Source organism: Lissotriton vulgaris, chromosome 1_1 (assembly GCF_964263255.1).
Source record: "Lissotriton vulgaris chromosome 1_1, aLisVul1.2, whole genome shotgun sequence".
NCBI classification, from domain to species: domain Eukaryota; kingdom Metazoa; phylum Chordata; class Amphibia; order Caudata; family Salamandridae; genus Lissotriton; species Lissotriton vulgaris.
Window position 1 is genome coordinate 642,413,559 of NC_141685.1, and position 16,906 is coordinate 642,430,464.

The following is a 16,906-nucleotide window of genomic DNA, read 5'->3' on the forward strand; positions in this document are numbered from 1 at the left end:
CAGTGATTGATTGACTAAAGTATCATTTTGTTCATGCATTGTAGGAATCCCAGTACACCCAGTGCAGACAACAACTGATGTGCCTCTTAGTTCACTATTGGCTTTGTTGTCAAAGTAGAGGGGAGAATGAATGTTTTTAAATTCATGTTTGAAAACTATCACTTTAAAAAAATACCATCTGAATGTACTGATATAATTTCATTTACTGATGTGAAATGGTTCTGCATGCTCATGAAATACACTTTTTGATTTTTGATTTTTGAAGAGACTTTAGCATATATTTACACTTTTCTGCAAGATGCCTAAAAATGAAGGTGTTCCTAAAGTCAAGCTGTGCAGGGCAACTTTGTTACTTCCATTCTTCAACTTCAATTAATTTTTAAATAAATTCTTCCCAGTCTATTTAACATATTTTTAATGTTAATGCTAAGCTGAGTTAAAAGCAGCTCAGTGCTGCTGTTGACCAGGGGGCTGCAGCAAAGGTATCACTAATCTACAAGTAGGTTTCTAATATGAGAAATCACTCACTTTTGTTATTGGTGACTGATAATTTCATATATGTCAATGGACCCACAGGGTCTAAGTTGGAGTACCCAATACCTCTTAAACTCAGAGTTAAATGGACCCTGGTTATAGTAACTCCAAAGGAGCAGAGTAGTTCAAGGGTGAAGCTTCATGGCACTGATTATAAATGCCTGAGAGCTAAGGAAAGTGGTATGGTGCAATATAAATACTGTTTAATAGTATTTGAACAACCAGGAGTTTCTATTGTTGCCAGCATTCAGGTTCCTTGCTATGTCTCCCTCTGTTAAGTGCTGGACGCAGAGCAAGTCTTCATATTGGGGTAGACAATTCCTTTCTGCAGTCACTGTACAAAATGGTGATGTATTAGACAGAAGCTGGGAAGTGTTCTTGGAAAGCACAACTGCTAAGGAAGAGAAAATCAGAAGCAAAATCCTCCGATGTGGACAGCAGAGGGCCAAACTGTGGAACCACACCAAGGAATCCAAATGACAAGGAAACAGCAAAGGAACAAATAGCTACAGCCAATGACATAGCAAGAGCATTGTGCCACACTGTTCATTTCACTGGCCACACTTATAGAAGAATAATTGCCCTGAAAGTAAAGGAGGACCACAGGAATAATCTGCCCACCATGTTATCTTGGACTAACAAGAACCTACAATGTTGGGCCCTATACCGAAAAACTATTGTAGATCAATTCAAGATGGTGTCCACATGCGTTGGAGTCCAGTTGCAACAGGAACAGACGCAACTACCCCACTCAATGATGAAGTGGAAGGGAGCCTTCGCAGGTGGCCACCATGCTCTAACTCTCCAGGGAACACCACACCTCCACAGGTAATTGATGGTCTGCCTTTGGCTCTGCATGTTTCAATTTGCACTCGAGCCAAGCAGGCAGAATACTATCACCTGATACCCTATTCCATTTTCAGGTCTCCCTTGAATTACCACCATATGACTATTTGCAATGGGAGGTGTAGGAAGAGTCTGATCACACTAGTATGGAAGTGGGGAGCAGTCTTGCCCCATTTTTAGCCGGTCGTTGTTTAAATGTATAAGAAGCAGGGTAGGAGTCCATTTGATTCTCTTCTGAGGTAAGTTTCTGTTGAAGTAGATAGTAGAGGGTGTTTCTCCTCCTATGACCACAGATCAGAATAGAGCCTCGTTCTTAATTCCAACCTCTGCCTCCACTTGCCCCAACCTTTCCAACTCTCAGAGGGTCACTTATCAGTTGCTGCATTCTTTACAGTGAGATAAGAGGGGTTCTTTGATTTAGGTCAGTGTTTTCCGTCTTCTCGCCTCAGCCCAGTCTTGTCTAGCTTTCTATCTTAAGCTCCTTTCTAGTCACGCTCTTATGAATAATGAATTGAGGACTTCAGGTGGGAATAACAGAATGGCATCGTGAAGAATCAATAACCGCCTATGAAGTGTCAGGACATAAGAATTAATTCTACAAGCTATGCCCTTAAAAATGACAAAGAAAATGAAATGTGATAGTAAAACTGCACTCTAGGACATCTCAGACGGTTAAGGAACCAACCTGAGACACTTAAGCATATCTAGAGATTTCAGTATAATAATGGCAACATAGCTCAGGAGTTCACTGCACTACTGTAGGAGTCTGTATGTAATCACTGGTTAAAGATGTAAACTACAAAGTAGATTCAACAGTGTTGATTTGCCTACTGCAGAGTAGGCCATGCAGGCTGCAGGTCACATATTTACACTACGTATGACATTTCAGTGAGTTAATATGATAGATGCAGAAGTTCTTCAGTAACCTGCAGGTGGCAATTTACAAGTATATTAAAGCAGCTCAGGGAGTTTTGTGCCATCTCTAATTAACAGAACTTAACCTGTTAGTTTAGTTAACATTTTGTATTTCTTTCTGGGGCATAGCTAGCCAAGCCCGAAGCTCCTTTTTCTACTTTTATATTATTGGCGCACCTGTTTGACTATGCACCTTGTACCTACACTACCTCAACTTTGACCTACCTCTTGTATTTTGACCTACCTATGTAACTATGCACCTTGTACCTAACTACCTCAACTATTACATACTATTATTCTATCACCCCCTTGTCCTTGAAAGCGCTCTGATATCTGCAAAGATCTTGTTCGCGCTATATAAAACTTTCAAAATAAATAAATAAATAAACAAATGGCCGCTTTCTGAGTGAGCTTCTTCGGTCGCTGCAATATCCTTTCAATTATCCTACATCTAGAGAGCTGCAAGTGACATGTATGGACTAAAAAATTGAAGCGGAGGTCCGGGTCATGCCCTAGAATGCCAATCCAGACCAGCACAAAGACTGAAAACGAAGTTGAGACAGCGAAGCCGAATGGCAGAGATGGGGCCTTGGGTGCGAGCGCACACGCAGTAGCCGAGAGCTCGCGCTGGAGCCTGGCCGCGACGTAGTGCACGCAAGCGGAAGAGACTTCCCTGGGAAGTGCCGCCGAAAACACAATAAGTGCGGTGTGGAAGCAAGGGCGGCTGTTCCCGGAACATGGAGTCGGATTGGAGACCTCACCCCGTAAGAAGCTGAAGCTGTGCGCCTGTGACTGGCGGGTCGACTCAAGGGCCTAGAAACAAGACCGAGAAGCTGCCTGCGGACTCTAACGAGCCAAAGACCAGGTGGCAGTGAAGTGCCCGGGCGGAGCAGGTACCAGCACGGGAGGAGGTGGGGGGTAAAAACAAAAGGAACAATACAGCCTGATGTCACCTGCCAGCACCATAGACACTGTCTTGGGGCCCCTGGGGGGCGCTTATAAAGGAGTGCCAGCCGCGCCCCACCACACATACAGGGCAACGAGCAGTAGGGTGCACGACCCCCTCAGAGCCAAGGACAGCGTACATAGACGGGGACACCAGAGTGTGCTCCCGGGGCGCAGACACCATCCGCATAGGTCCGCACCCGATCCCCGCAGCAGACTGCTCCACTGCATTACTAAACAACCGGCTCCTAGAACACGGCTGCAATTTGCAAGTAGCGGTAGAGGAGCATGGCGATTCTGCATGCAATTGATTCGGAGTAGGAAAGTTGGGCCCCCCATTGAATTCTGGTGCTCAGCCAAAAAAACCAGTAAGCACAACACACTTAAGGACACTGATAGAGCCATATATAGCTCTTGGGCAGGACAAGGAGAGCGGGCCATAAACAGACTGCTTTTCCAACAGTGCACAGGGGTAAAAGGCCCAAAGCCTATCACTGTAGAACATGTCACCTTGCTGTTGCAAAGGGCACAGAAGCGGCTCAGTTAATTCGGATCTCCAGGAAGCGGCAAACAGGTGCCCAGAAGATGGAGAGTCACCAAATGGAACTTCTATGGCCTTTTGAACAAAATATCACTGGGAAACAGGGGAACAACTAGCCAATTTGCGCCTGCCCTTGCGGACTAGGAGCCTCCCCAGACAAAACACAACTGCGCCAACCCACTGAGCTGCCGATCCTGCTCCTGGCATTTTATGCATTGGGCGTACACAATCTGGGAGTACCTGGAGTGTGCCACTAGAGCACATCCATGAGGAGGGAATGGGGAAAATGGACTGTTTTCAATCCAAGCTCCAGTTCGACCAACAAAAAAAATACCTTAAAATAGTCAGGATGGTCAACATTCTGCACAGAGCCCAACAACGCCATCAAATGCTTAGGCTCCTGGAGATGTGCAATCAATGTTCACCACAATACAGGCCACCCTATCCAATATAGTTGGCAAAATAGACACTCTCACATATAGAGTGGATCGGATGTCTGAACGGCTAGCCAGACACACAGAGCGCATAGACATGGCTGAATGCAGAATCTCCGACGTCGAAGACGCACACCAACAAATGGACACAAGGCAGGGGAAGATGGAAAAACCTTGACGGTCCTAATGATGAGGGCAGAGGACTCTGAAGCACGCCGAGACGCAATAATCTGCGCATTATGGGCATTGCGGATACTACCAATACAGGCCCATTGGAAAAATACATTGAAAATCTGCTAACAACACTGCTAGGTAGGGAAACCTTCTCTGATGTATTTATAATCGAAAGGGGGCACAGATCTCTGGCACCGCCGCCCCCACGGGCTCTAGACCGCGGCCGATCATTGCCAGACCTTTAAATTACTGAGACCGTGATGCTGAACTCCGCAAGTCAAGAGAATTGGGCAGCTTAAAGCATGAAGGCATGGACATTTCCATCTACCCTGACTTTATGCATCAAGTTCAAGAAGCACGAAAGAAGTTCCTACAAGTTAAAAAGAAGCTCCGAGATCAGAATATCCCCTATGCAATTACCTATCAAGCACGGTTGAGGTCAACAGAAGGAGGCAAGTCCACTGTATACAATGAGCATAAGGAAGTGTTCAAGTTTCTGCAGCAAAGAGGCTCCCCGGGCCCGCGCAGGAAGTCCCTGAGAGGAGGCCCGGATAAACAGCAGGAAACATCCGCTGTCGAATAATGAACTGATCCCAACTGCCGAGAAATTACGAACCTGTTAAAAAACAGAACTGTCTATGCACAGCCGGCATACAGACAGACTGTAAAATGCGTACATGAAACTATGAAGCATCTATGAAGCACAGATAAGTGTGAAATGTATACCTAGGTCAAACTACTTTTAGGAATGTTTGTATGCTGGATGCTTAATAAGATTTAGATAGATTAGGGGTCACTCACTTTTAAAACTGAGGCCAGAAAAGACCTAAGCCTTACCGCTACTTGCAAGCTAAGGTGTGTATTAGCTAATTATGTTATATCCCAGCGACCATCCGTGTTACTCCCAATCACCGGAACATTGGGCTGGCATCTCCCGCCAACCTGTATGAACCACATCAAGTTAAAGTTCTTATATCGGGAAAGGGAGGGGGTGCAGGAAGTATTATGGGTTGATTCTGAGAATTGTTATAGTTGTTGTTGGGATTGTCTTCGCTGAATCGGTGTTGGCGAAGTGGAGGTGGGAGGGGTAAAAAACTAGAAAACCTGGTCTGAAACATAGAAAGAAATAACACAACACAAGGCAGTGACGCATATATAAACGACTGGCAAGCCCAATCTCAGGGAAATACCGCGGGTGGCTGAAAGAACAAGACAAACTAGAGCACTCCTGAATGTCAGAAGCCTCCATAACCCTCAGAAATTCTGCAAGGTCCTGGCGTATTTATACCGACATAGGGTAGACGTTGCTTGTCTACAAGAGACACACCTCACAGACTTGATAGAGAGAAGTATAGGCGCATTATGGGCCATCGTCTAACTCCATGTATGTTAGAGGTGTAATGCTACTTGCCAGACGAGTCACCCCCATCACACTCATTAATTCCATTGAGGATGATCAGGGAAGACACGTTATAGTCCAGGGCAACTTTGGAGGTACTGCTCTAGCAATAGTCACAAAATACGGCCCGAACACCGATGATCCGCGTTTTGTTGCTCATATATGGGCAAAACTAAGTGATTTACCACCCACGGCCATCATATGGGGGGGGATTTTAATACATGTCTAGACATCGTCCTAGATAGATCTACAGGCAATGAATGATACGGTAAACAATCGGCAAAAGCACTTAGAGAGCGTATGGCAGAAGGGGCATTGATCGATATGTGGCACATTAGACACCCAGGCCGCAAGCAGAGCACCTGTATGTCCAGAGTGCATAACACTTGGTAGAGGATAGACTACTGGCTGGTTACGTCGGACGTTTGTACTTGGACAACACAGATAGACCACATGCCTAAGACACTGTCGGACCATGCACTAGTGCGCCTGGAGTTGGCCCTCCCTACCCATAACCCCCGGCAGTTCACCTGGTGTCTACAACAAGGAGTACTCCTTGATCTGGTGTTCAGTTCAGAGCTTTGCCAGGCCATAGTAGAATATTTTGAGCTAAATGCAGGCTGTCAGCAGCGCGAAAATATTATGGGAGGCTTTCAAAGTTACTATTAGTGGTCATTGTATTGGCAAACATGCAGGCATCTTGAAAGATGTACAACAGCAATTGTCTAGGACAGAAAGGGATATCCAACATCTAGAGATGGAATTTACGGCCACCCAGAACCCTAAAATATTAGCGGGCATTAGGCAGAAGGTCGATACGTACCACAAATTCGCAGAAGATGAGATAAATTACATCTCATGCAGACACGTAGCCCTAATTATGATGAAGGGGGATGACCAGGACGTGCACTATCACATAGAATACGACCTGCACATCAGTCCGCATATATCACACAAATAACAAACACGCAGGGCCAACCTACATATGATAACCCGTCAATTTTAGACTGGTTCGCAGACTACTATACTCACCTTTACTCTGCACAAACGACTGGGTCCCCACCTGAAATTAATCAGTATTTAGACAATGTCGCCCTGGCATGGCTATCTGATGACCATCGTGCATATTTTGACCATCACATCACGGAAGACGAAATAAAAGAGCCAATTAATTCCCTCCCCAACAACAAAGCTCCCGGTATGAGTAGACTTCCAGGGGAATTCTATAAAGAATTCAGAGACTTGCTAATCCCACATCTGGCCAAAATGTATGAGGAGGCAAATGAAGAAGGTGTGCTCCCGGCATCGCTGAGAGAGGCACTTCTCATTACTCCACCCAAACCAGATAACGATCCAACTAAGTGTGACTCCTATCGCCCACTGTCGCTAATAAATATAGACGCCAAGCCAAAATACTAGCCAGAATAATCGCAGCTCACATTTAACCCCTGCTACAGACCCTGATATTGCCAGATCAGACTGGCTTTATACCGACAAGATCAACCACACAAAACTTAAGGACTATTTTCACTTTATTTCATCAATTAAACCCTGATGTGCCAGCAGCCGCAGCCTTGTTGGACGCAGCAACGGCATTTGATTCAGTGGAGTGGGTATTTATGCTCACAGTACTGCTCAGGATGGGTTTTCCAGAACATTTCTTGCGTTGGATAGCACTACTGTACACCAACCCTAGTGCACGCATCAGAATAAATGGTAACACATTTGATCCGATCATTATAAGCTGAGGAACCAGACAGGGGTGCTCGCTTTCCCCGCTCCTTTTCACATTAACTTTAGAACCACTAGCTTGTAAAATCCGCCAAAAACACCTGGAATCTGCTCTCCAGTTCCAGCTCCGCCCAGTAGGTGTATCAGTATATGCCGACAATATGGTTCTTTACTCCCGATACCAGGACACAAATCTGAATCCTCTTATCAGGGAGTACATTAAGTTTGAACGCTACTCAGGACTTAGCATTAATTGTGACAAATCCGTGGTTATACCACTCATACCAGCTACCACACAACCTAGCTTAGAATCCCCATTACAATGGAGGACAGAACCGATAAAATACCTGGGAGTATGGATACATATAGATCCAGAAACGGTAATCCGCGAGAACTATGGCAGAGCAATAACAAAACTGGAGGAGCAAGTTGATCGGTGGATCAAATTGCCTTTGTCCCTGGCTGATAGGATTGCAATACAAAAGATGGTGGTATTACCGCGTTTCTTATACTTATTTAGGAATATCCCGATTTGGCTGTCACAAACACTGTTTTCTAAATTGCGCTCAGCACTGCAACGACTAACATGGTCTGGGAAAGAGGCGAGAGTGGGATGGAAGGTTATGGCCAGGCCATATTATCAAGGGGGTTTCGGAGCACGGGACCTTCAACTATACTTTCACTGCGCGGAAGCACAGCACGCTCATTACTGGCTACATCCACATGCACATATACTGCACAATGCCGTTTAACATGAGAGTGCAGTGCCATCTCCACTAATTGCCTATTTATCCAAACCCAAGGGACACACCCCGCGGGATATAATACACTCTGTAACCTGCACATCACGAGCATGGTACACACTAGCGCAATGTGCACAGAAACGTCCAATATATGCCCCGGCGGTGCCCATTACCCACCATCCACGAATAACAGTCACACAGGAGAAGAATATGCTAAAAATACTGGGGGAAATAGACTTACGTACAATGAGTGATATTTTGCTGCACAACCACTTTATCTCTAGGGATAATCCCTCCCTCAGTGCACACCGCACACCACTGACGATTTTTCCATACCTGCAGCTACGTTTGGCAGACAGGGACCTATACCCATCGTTCCCAGATGAACCACCTCAACTTATCGCATTGCAAACACTGTTAATTCGACCTACACACCAACGTCTGGTAACACGACTATATAACGCATCGCATGGGGAACAGGGTCAGGCACAAAATAGATCACTCCAGCTTTGGGAGGAGGCAGTTGGCAACTCTATAGATAAGAAATGCTGGGATTATAGCTGCACACAAATGCAGCTGCTAACATCCAATTGCAACCTGCGCATTATTAATTTTAAATTCCTCCATCAAAAATACTACACTCCCGCAAAACTACACAAATACAGACTTAGACCAGGCGATAGATGTCACAGGTGCGGCGCTCACAAGGCAGACTTTCTACACATGGCATGGGACTGTCCCCAGCTCCAGTCATACTGGCAGGAGTTACCAACCCTCTTACAGTAATGCTCTCCGAGCAAATACCAAATGCCCCTCTAGTCTGTCTACTGGGACTCTATAAGATTAAACTGGCTAGATGCCAAAAGTTTCTGGCGGTGGCAATATTACTATGTAATCGCCGCATTGCAATACGATGGGGTAGCAGATGACCCCCACGATACAAAGACTGGCTAACAGAAATGACCTACTGCAAAGATACACTGAAAACATATGCAGAGGAAACGCCGCAGGCCTCCAGACCTAGGGTTTTCTGGGAACCTTTAGTACAATTCCTCAGGTCCACACATGACGATGTTTGAACTAATGCAACAAAGCATAGACGGTGCTCGCCTGATGCAGAGGCGTTGTTGAGGCAAAGACGAGATGGTAGGAAATATGTACAGGCGCCTAGCAGAGAAACTGTAGTTGGGCTTTCAGTGTCTGATTACTAAATTGGAAAACTCCATGTCTAGACAAGACATGCATATATGTCCTCTGAGATTTGAAATTGTATGTACTAAATAACGTGTTGCTGTGTAACTGTCTGCTTCTACTTATTTGTTGACCAGAATAAATGAAATGTAAAAAAAAAATGTATTTCGAAGTTTGGTAACATGGGTTTTAGCGCTAAAAACAGATCAGGGTTTAAGCTGGTGCCATGGTTCAGCAAGCTAAAAGTTAGCTACAGACAAAAAGCAGCTATCTGCCAGTAACAATTTAGAATCAACTCAATTCCTCTAAGAGAAGGCAGGTGTTGTTAATATCTGGTGTAATGTAGTAACTATCAGCTCATAAAAGTGATAATAGTGACCCCTTACATTTATGGCACTTAGAAATGTGACAATTGTGCCATATAAAAAGTATCATCTTTCAAGTTTCTTTGTCTCCTGGCAATGTATGACTCGAAAGCGTATGCCTGGGTGTGAATTTGTTGCCTTGATTGGCTGCTCCACTAACAGGAGGTGTGAGATTTATGCTATGCTCTAGGTTTGACATCTAACAAAGGCTGCCAACCCAGGAATACCTTGGACAAAGGCAATTGTGATTATCCATGAAGTCGAGCATTTGGAGTCAGGCCATGCCTGAAAGGGAAAAAATAGCCCAGGTTACCACCTGCAGACTGCTCTTCCACACAATACAAACACAGTGAATGTGTTTGCTCCATTGTATATATCGATACTCTCCAACTGGATGAAGGTGGGAGGGAGCATGTGGTTTCGACGCCACTTAAGATGGCAGCATGCTTTTACACTCCGGTGGACAATAGCGTCTTTCCAAGACCTGAGACACTGACAGCACTCACCTGCAGAGGAGACAATGATGCATCTTCTCCTGAGCTCCAGGTCAGTAGCTGAAGCCTTTTATCTCACCGCAACTCTTAAGCTTTCGATGCTGCCGCCCACGGGGGATTTCCTCTTCAAAATGTGAGATTGCGCCTGTCAGTTTGTGAGGCGGTGAGCATGTATCTCTTCATGTAGAGCCTTTTCAAGCAGTTTTAAGTGGTTTTCAACAATTGCGCTCTCCTTACCTTGACTATACTTCTTCCATCTCAAATTCCTGTAATCTGGTTGCATAAGATTGTCTGCAACCAGTTGTGTCCTGATTTTCTCCCCATCTTTCAGCTCACTAAATTTATATGGGGAAACATGAAATCTTAAGTTACAGCAACGCTACATTAGCTGACTCAACTCATAACGATATGGATGGCAATACTTCTCAGAAATTTGACTCTCACTCAGGCACAATTCCAGAAAAATCTTCATTGAACAAACTGCCACTGGGGTCAGATAAGAGGCAAGAAAAGGATCCCCCCCATACCAGTGAAATCTACCTCAGCCTCAATAGAAATGATCCTTGAGGAAATTAGTGTAATAAAACCTTTTATGGAAGAGACTACCAAGATGTTGCAGCATCTTGATGAGAAATGGTCTTTTTTGGTATCTTGGTTTTTGATGGTGGAGTTTCACTACTTAAAAAGCACACTGAGAATCTTGAAAAACTAAATCACAGAAATAATTTCATATATATGGTCTTCCTGAAAACATACCTACAACCACCCCAACCAACATACAAAGAACTCACAAACTTGGTCCCAGAGTTACCACAAAATCGAGAGGCATTATACTGTTTCAATACACTGATCTCTTACATGTAATGTCTGCATGTGAGCAGCCCTTGGATTGGTCCGAGCACCTTGTTTTGGTGCTCAGACTAGGAGCCTGTGTTGGTTTCTCCACCCAGCTCTAGAACACAGTGAAGTGGAGAAAGGCTAAGTGAGCATGACGGTTTGGCTGGCCCTCTGAGGCTGGACCAAACCTCTATGCACATTTAGCAGTGTCTACCACTCCCCCTTCCTCCCTGGTGCTGCAGCTGCAGTGTCATTGTGGATGTCCCCACCCCTCCCTCAGCTAGGCTGGCAAACGTTTTATTATCATTTTATTTATGACCTTGCCTCTGCTGGATTTAAGCTGGGGAGACGTTCCCCCACCATAACGGAGGAGCCGCCACTGCATCAAGACTTCCCCGCTGTCCTTTGGAGTCTCGAGTGTTGTCACCATCGTCTTCGATTTGCCTGCATTTAGGTATGTTTTTAGTCGTCATTTTTTTGACTTGTACTCTCTCTATGTTTTATGTTTCATTACTTCCTTGCTTATATTTCTTTAACTGTTAATTTCTGTTTCCCCTGTCTTCCTTGTGCCTCTTTTCCTGCTTTTTCCTTTCCCTATTTTACTAAGCCTAATACGTATTTTTCCTTATACTTGATCCAGTTTTTTCTAATTTTGATATTCTAGACATGCTTAATGCACTTGCTTTAATATCAGCGTCACTTTCTGAGTTACTGCATGGAATATCAAGGGTTGAGGTAACCCTATTCAATGGTTGAGGGTATTATCCCATCTTGATAAACTCAAAACTGATGTGGCATTTCTTCAGGAGTCACATCTTTTAAAACTACAGTCCGTCAAACTCAAAAAATGGGTAGGTAATGCTTTTGCTTCCCCTGCTAAAGGGAAGAAGAATGGATGCCTTCAGAAATTAAATGTTCCAGCTATTAACCAAGAACATGATTCTGAACGTCGATGGATTATTGTTAAGCTCCTTATTGATAATATCCCCAGCACAATTTTCAATGTTTAAGGTCCAGCCTCTGTTAATAATATTTTTTGGTTCACAATATCTGACAAATTACTTCAATTTGGCGATGATTATATAATTTTCAGAGCTGATTGTAATCAAATTCATGATCCCAAATTTGACAGAAACTCAGCAGTCAAATGTATACACACTAAAATGCATTCACAATTTAATCATACCATTCAACAAAAGTCATAAGTTGACATTTGGAGATTGCCATCTGGATATTCAGTAATACACTTTGTATTCTGCCCTTCTTCACTCTCAAATCAGAATAGATTATCTTTTCCTTAGTAAACCTTTGGCTAAACACACCCTTCACTCCAACATAGGATCAATTCTGATATCAGATCATGCACCAGTAAACACTGATCTTGATCTTCTGCCCTGCTCAATACATGCAGGTAAATGGCATTTCAATAACTCACTACGTTTGGACGCTATAGGGTCTATTAAGATGTTGGGTGGATTGCTACCACCTGCCACTGAAAGGCATGGGGATTTCATAGTTGGGTGCCCGTTGCAGGACCCCAGGATGTTGGGGGAGGACATGGGAGGTACCTATGGTACCCCCTACTTTTACATGCATGACATGGCAAGCACCGCACGGTGCCTGCCACGTTGTGCATGCAAATGCACAGTGTGCAGCCCCAGCATTGTGGTGGGCGGTGCTGTGTGCACTGCCCGCCACAATGATGTGGATGGGGGATGCCACCGCCACCATGGAGGTGGCATCCTACTTGCCGTGTGGGACCACCGCACCACTGACGGACGGTCCCAGCACTGCTACGGTGGCTGGCGGATGTAATTCCGCCCACCATCCTAACAGGCCCCTAAGTTTAAATCTCAGTTTAAAACCTTTACCTCTGGATTTTTTGCTTTCAATGCCACTCCCGAATCCCGACTCCTCCTATGGAATGATTTGGTATTCCTCTAAAGCAGTGGTGCAGGGTTTAACCTCTTCCATGCTCATGACAAGGTCAGCTCGTCATGAGGCACGGTTGAGCTGTGCTTATGACGAGCTGACCTTGTCATGATCCATGGACTATTGCAATTTCCAGCACAGGAGGGGAAAACCCCTTAGCAGCCAAGGTGTTAATAATGAATTTTGTTTCACAAAGGAAAAAACCTATAGAGGTTCATCAAATCATTTACTTGATAAACTAAAAAACTGGAGTATGCTTACTATTATTGAAATAGCGAAGGTTGTTCTTGAGGCTAAGCTTACTTTTATCAGATTAACCACAAATGCTGAAACTTCATATTTATTAAAGAGCGGTGCCCGTTAATATGGAGGTCAAAACAAAATGGGTAAATTATTGGCGAACTATTCGAAAATTAAATAAGATAGAACAAAAATAGGAATCTTTGAGAAACAATAACAAGACTACTCTTTTTAAAGACAAGGATATTTTAAATAAATTAATTTCTTTCTACACAAATCTTTACTCCCAAGAGACTCAACCTTTGCAATCAGATGTGGCTCGATATTTTCAAACCCTTCCTCCACCTCAATCTCAGCATATTGATTTAGTCCTGTGAGGTAGAGATATTTTATTATTGGAAATCTCCCGTGCAGTCTCTATCTTAAGAAGAGGAAAAGCTCCAGGATCTGATGGTTTTACTTTTAAAATGTATAGTCATTTTACCAAATTTCTCCTTTCTAAACTTTTATTATTTTGTAGCAGTATTTCGCAAGGTTCCTTCCAAGGTGACATGATTTGTTTAACCCCTTCCATGCTGATGACGAACCCCAGCCGTCATGCACTACGGTGCTCGTGTGCTGATGACGGCTGGGGTTCGTCACGGCCCGCCCCTGTTCGTGCTGTTTACAGCACACCAGGGGAATCGCGGCCGCACGGAAGGGGTTAATTCTAAAAAATAAAAGAGACCTCATGCAATATATAAACTACTGCCACATTTCTTAATCAACACTAACTACAAAATATTCAGAAAAATGTTAGCATTGAACATTGATCCTATCTTACCTGATCTCATAGGCCCAGCACAACCGGGCTTTGTTAAAGGCAGGCTGGACTCTGACAATGCTTGTGTCTTTTTAAAAAGCTTAAGTAAAGCTTCCACATTGGACTATCTTATGCAGAAAAAGCTTGTGAAAGGACCAGTTGGGATTTCATGTTTTATGCATTAAAATGGATTTGTTTTCCTCCCAAACTGATTGGTTTAATCTGCTTGTTGTATACAGGTCCTAAGGCTTCAATTTGTGTCAACATTACGATATTTGATTACTTCCCCTTGTTCAGAGGGGTTCGTCAAGGATGCCAGTTACCACCTCTTTTGTTTATTATCACACTCAAACACTTTTTAACGAAAATCAGATAGGACCCACACATCTCTGGCTTCAAAATTGGGGCACAACAAATTAAGATGTCAGTTTCTGCCAACAACATCCTCCTATATTGTTCTAACACTACAGACTCTCCTCGTCATTTCCCTGAACAAATCACTACATTCTCCCAACTATCAGGTTATCGACTCTCCACTGGCAAATTGGAAATACTACCTCTAAATGTTCTATGTAATAAGCAACTCTTCGCTCATACTGGTTTTGGTTCACTGATAGAATATTGATTCCCAAAATATCCCTGTACACAAATATCGATGCAAAACTAGATGTCAAAAATATTGACATCCTGTATTTAAAATTGTAAGTACAAAAATATGGAAACAAAAATATCGATGTAAAAAATATAGATGGACAAAATATTGTTTTTTTTTTATTTAAACAAAAATTAATGTTAAATATATTAAATATTAATATAAATTTTATTTTTTAGATTTTATATACATATTAACAAATAAAATATAATAAATGTAATTTAAAAAATATTTAAACGTACATATATAAAATGTAATATATAAATCCTTAGAACAATTAATAAACTATTAATTTTAATTTATTTTATAATTTTATAAATATATAAAACATTTGCAAATAAATATATATATATATATATATTAACACACACTTGTAGCATAACATCCAATTAAAACAATTATAAATTAAAACATTACAATATTTAATAGTCTTTAAAATAACATTTTGCACTCCATTGAGTGCAGAAGTAGGGTAAGTGTTGGATATCGGAGAGGTAAAAATTACTATTCCCACTCCAGTGAGTACAACAGTAGGGAAAGTGTTGGATGGCAGAGAAGTACAAATTACTATTCCCAGTCCAGTGGTTGCAACAGTAGGGAAAGTGTTGGATAGCGGAGGGGTAAAACTTACGATTCACACTCCAGTGAGAGCAATCATAGAGAAAATGTTGGATAGCGGAGGGGTAAAAATTACTATTCCCACTCCAATGAGTGCAACAGTAGGAAAAAATACAAAAATATTGTTAAATTTGAAAAAAATAATAATAATCTTTCAATCATTGAAAAAGGTATTATATACATGAAATGAAAACATATCATCATTTTAATTATATAAAAAAATACCTAAAAATATTATATAGAATTAAATAATAAATACAATTACAAAAAAATCTTTTAAACTAGAAAATATTTACAAACAAAAACATTAATTAAAACATAAATGTCTCCACAACTTTTCCCACGAGGGAAAACACGGGTCGCACAACCAATTAGAGTTTAACAGCAATCTCATTTTATTTTCAAAGTTCACAGGGCAAAATAGCGTATTTGATCTACGCGTTTCGGTGTGTCGCCACCTTGCTCACGATCACCGGGTTTGCCCCACCCATGTTCTTTTATAAACATTCTTTTTTCACTATTAAGTCATTTCCTGTCACATGTTCACCAAGGATTCTGGTCCTTGTAGTTTTCATGGTTGTTTATACACAATTCAAACATGTTTGTGCACCAAATGAAATTAAATTTATCGATTATTATTTTTCTCATAATACTTTCTTCTTTTATGTGATAGTCTCTCAGTGCCTTCCAATAGGCTTACATGTGTGGCATTGTTCTGCCTTCAAATAGGCACACTTATCCAAGGTCATTACAAGTCAATGCTCAATGTTCATTATCAGTTTCTTGATTCCACTGATTATTATAGGTGCACATATAATTCCTCCGATTGGTTTAACCCATTTGGATGCAGGGTCCTCAGGTTAATAATGAATCTCGATTCAGCTTGCCTTAGTTTTCTTTCTCGATCACCTCCCCGCTCTCCCTTTGGGATAGTTTGTATGCCATAAAATTTCATTTTTTGCCAGTCTCCCTGGTGAAATTGTTCCATATGTTTTGCTATGGCATTAGAGCGGTCCTTTTGAATTGTTGCTCGCATGTGTTGCAATATGGGATTTTTAAGTTCCACAGTTGTACTTCCCACATATTGCATTGGGCACGGACATTCTACTACGTAGACAGTGAACGGGGTTTTGCATGTGATGCACTGTCTGATCTGCCATTTCTTCTTGTTCGCCAAGACTATTTCTTTTGTTTGCTTGGCTATTTGGCACATTTTGCAGCCGTGACATTTCACGAAACCTTTAGTCTTGAGCCAATCGTCTTGTCTTTTTTTCTGGAAATGACTGTGAATCAAATGATCCTTCAAATTTCTAGCACGTCTGTATGTTATGGTTGGATGAGTTCCCACAATTTCCTTCACTGTGTTGTCCAACTGTAACAGTTTCCAATTTCTCCGTAAAATTTTCCCTATTTTTTCACTCTCTTGGGAGAAGTACATAATCAAACGAATTTTTCCTGTCTCTGTGTCATCTTCTGTTTTTTTCCTTTTGAGGCATTCCTCTCTTGTCTTTGT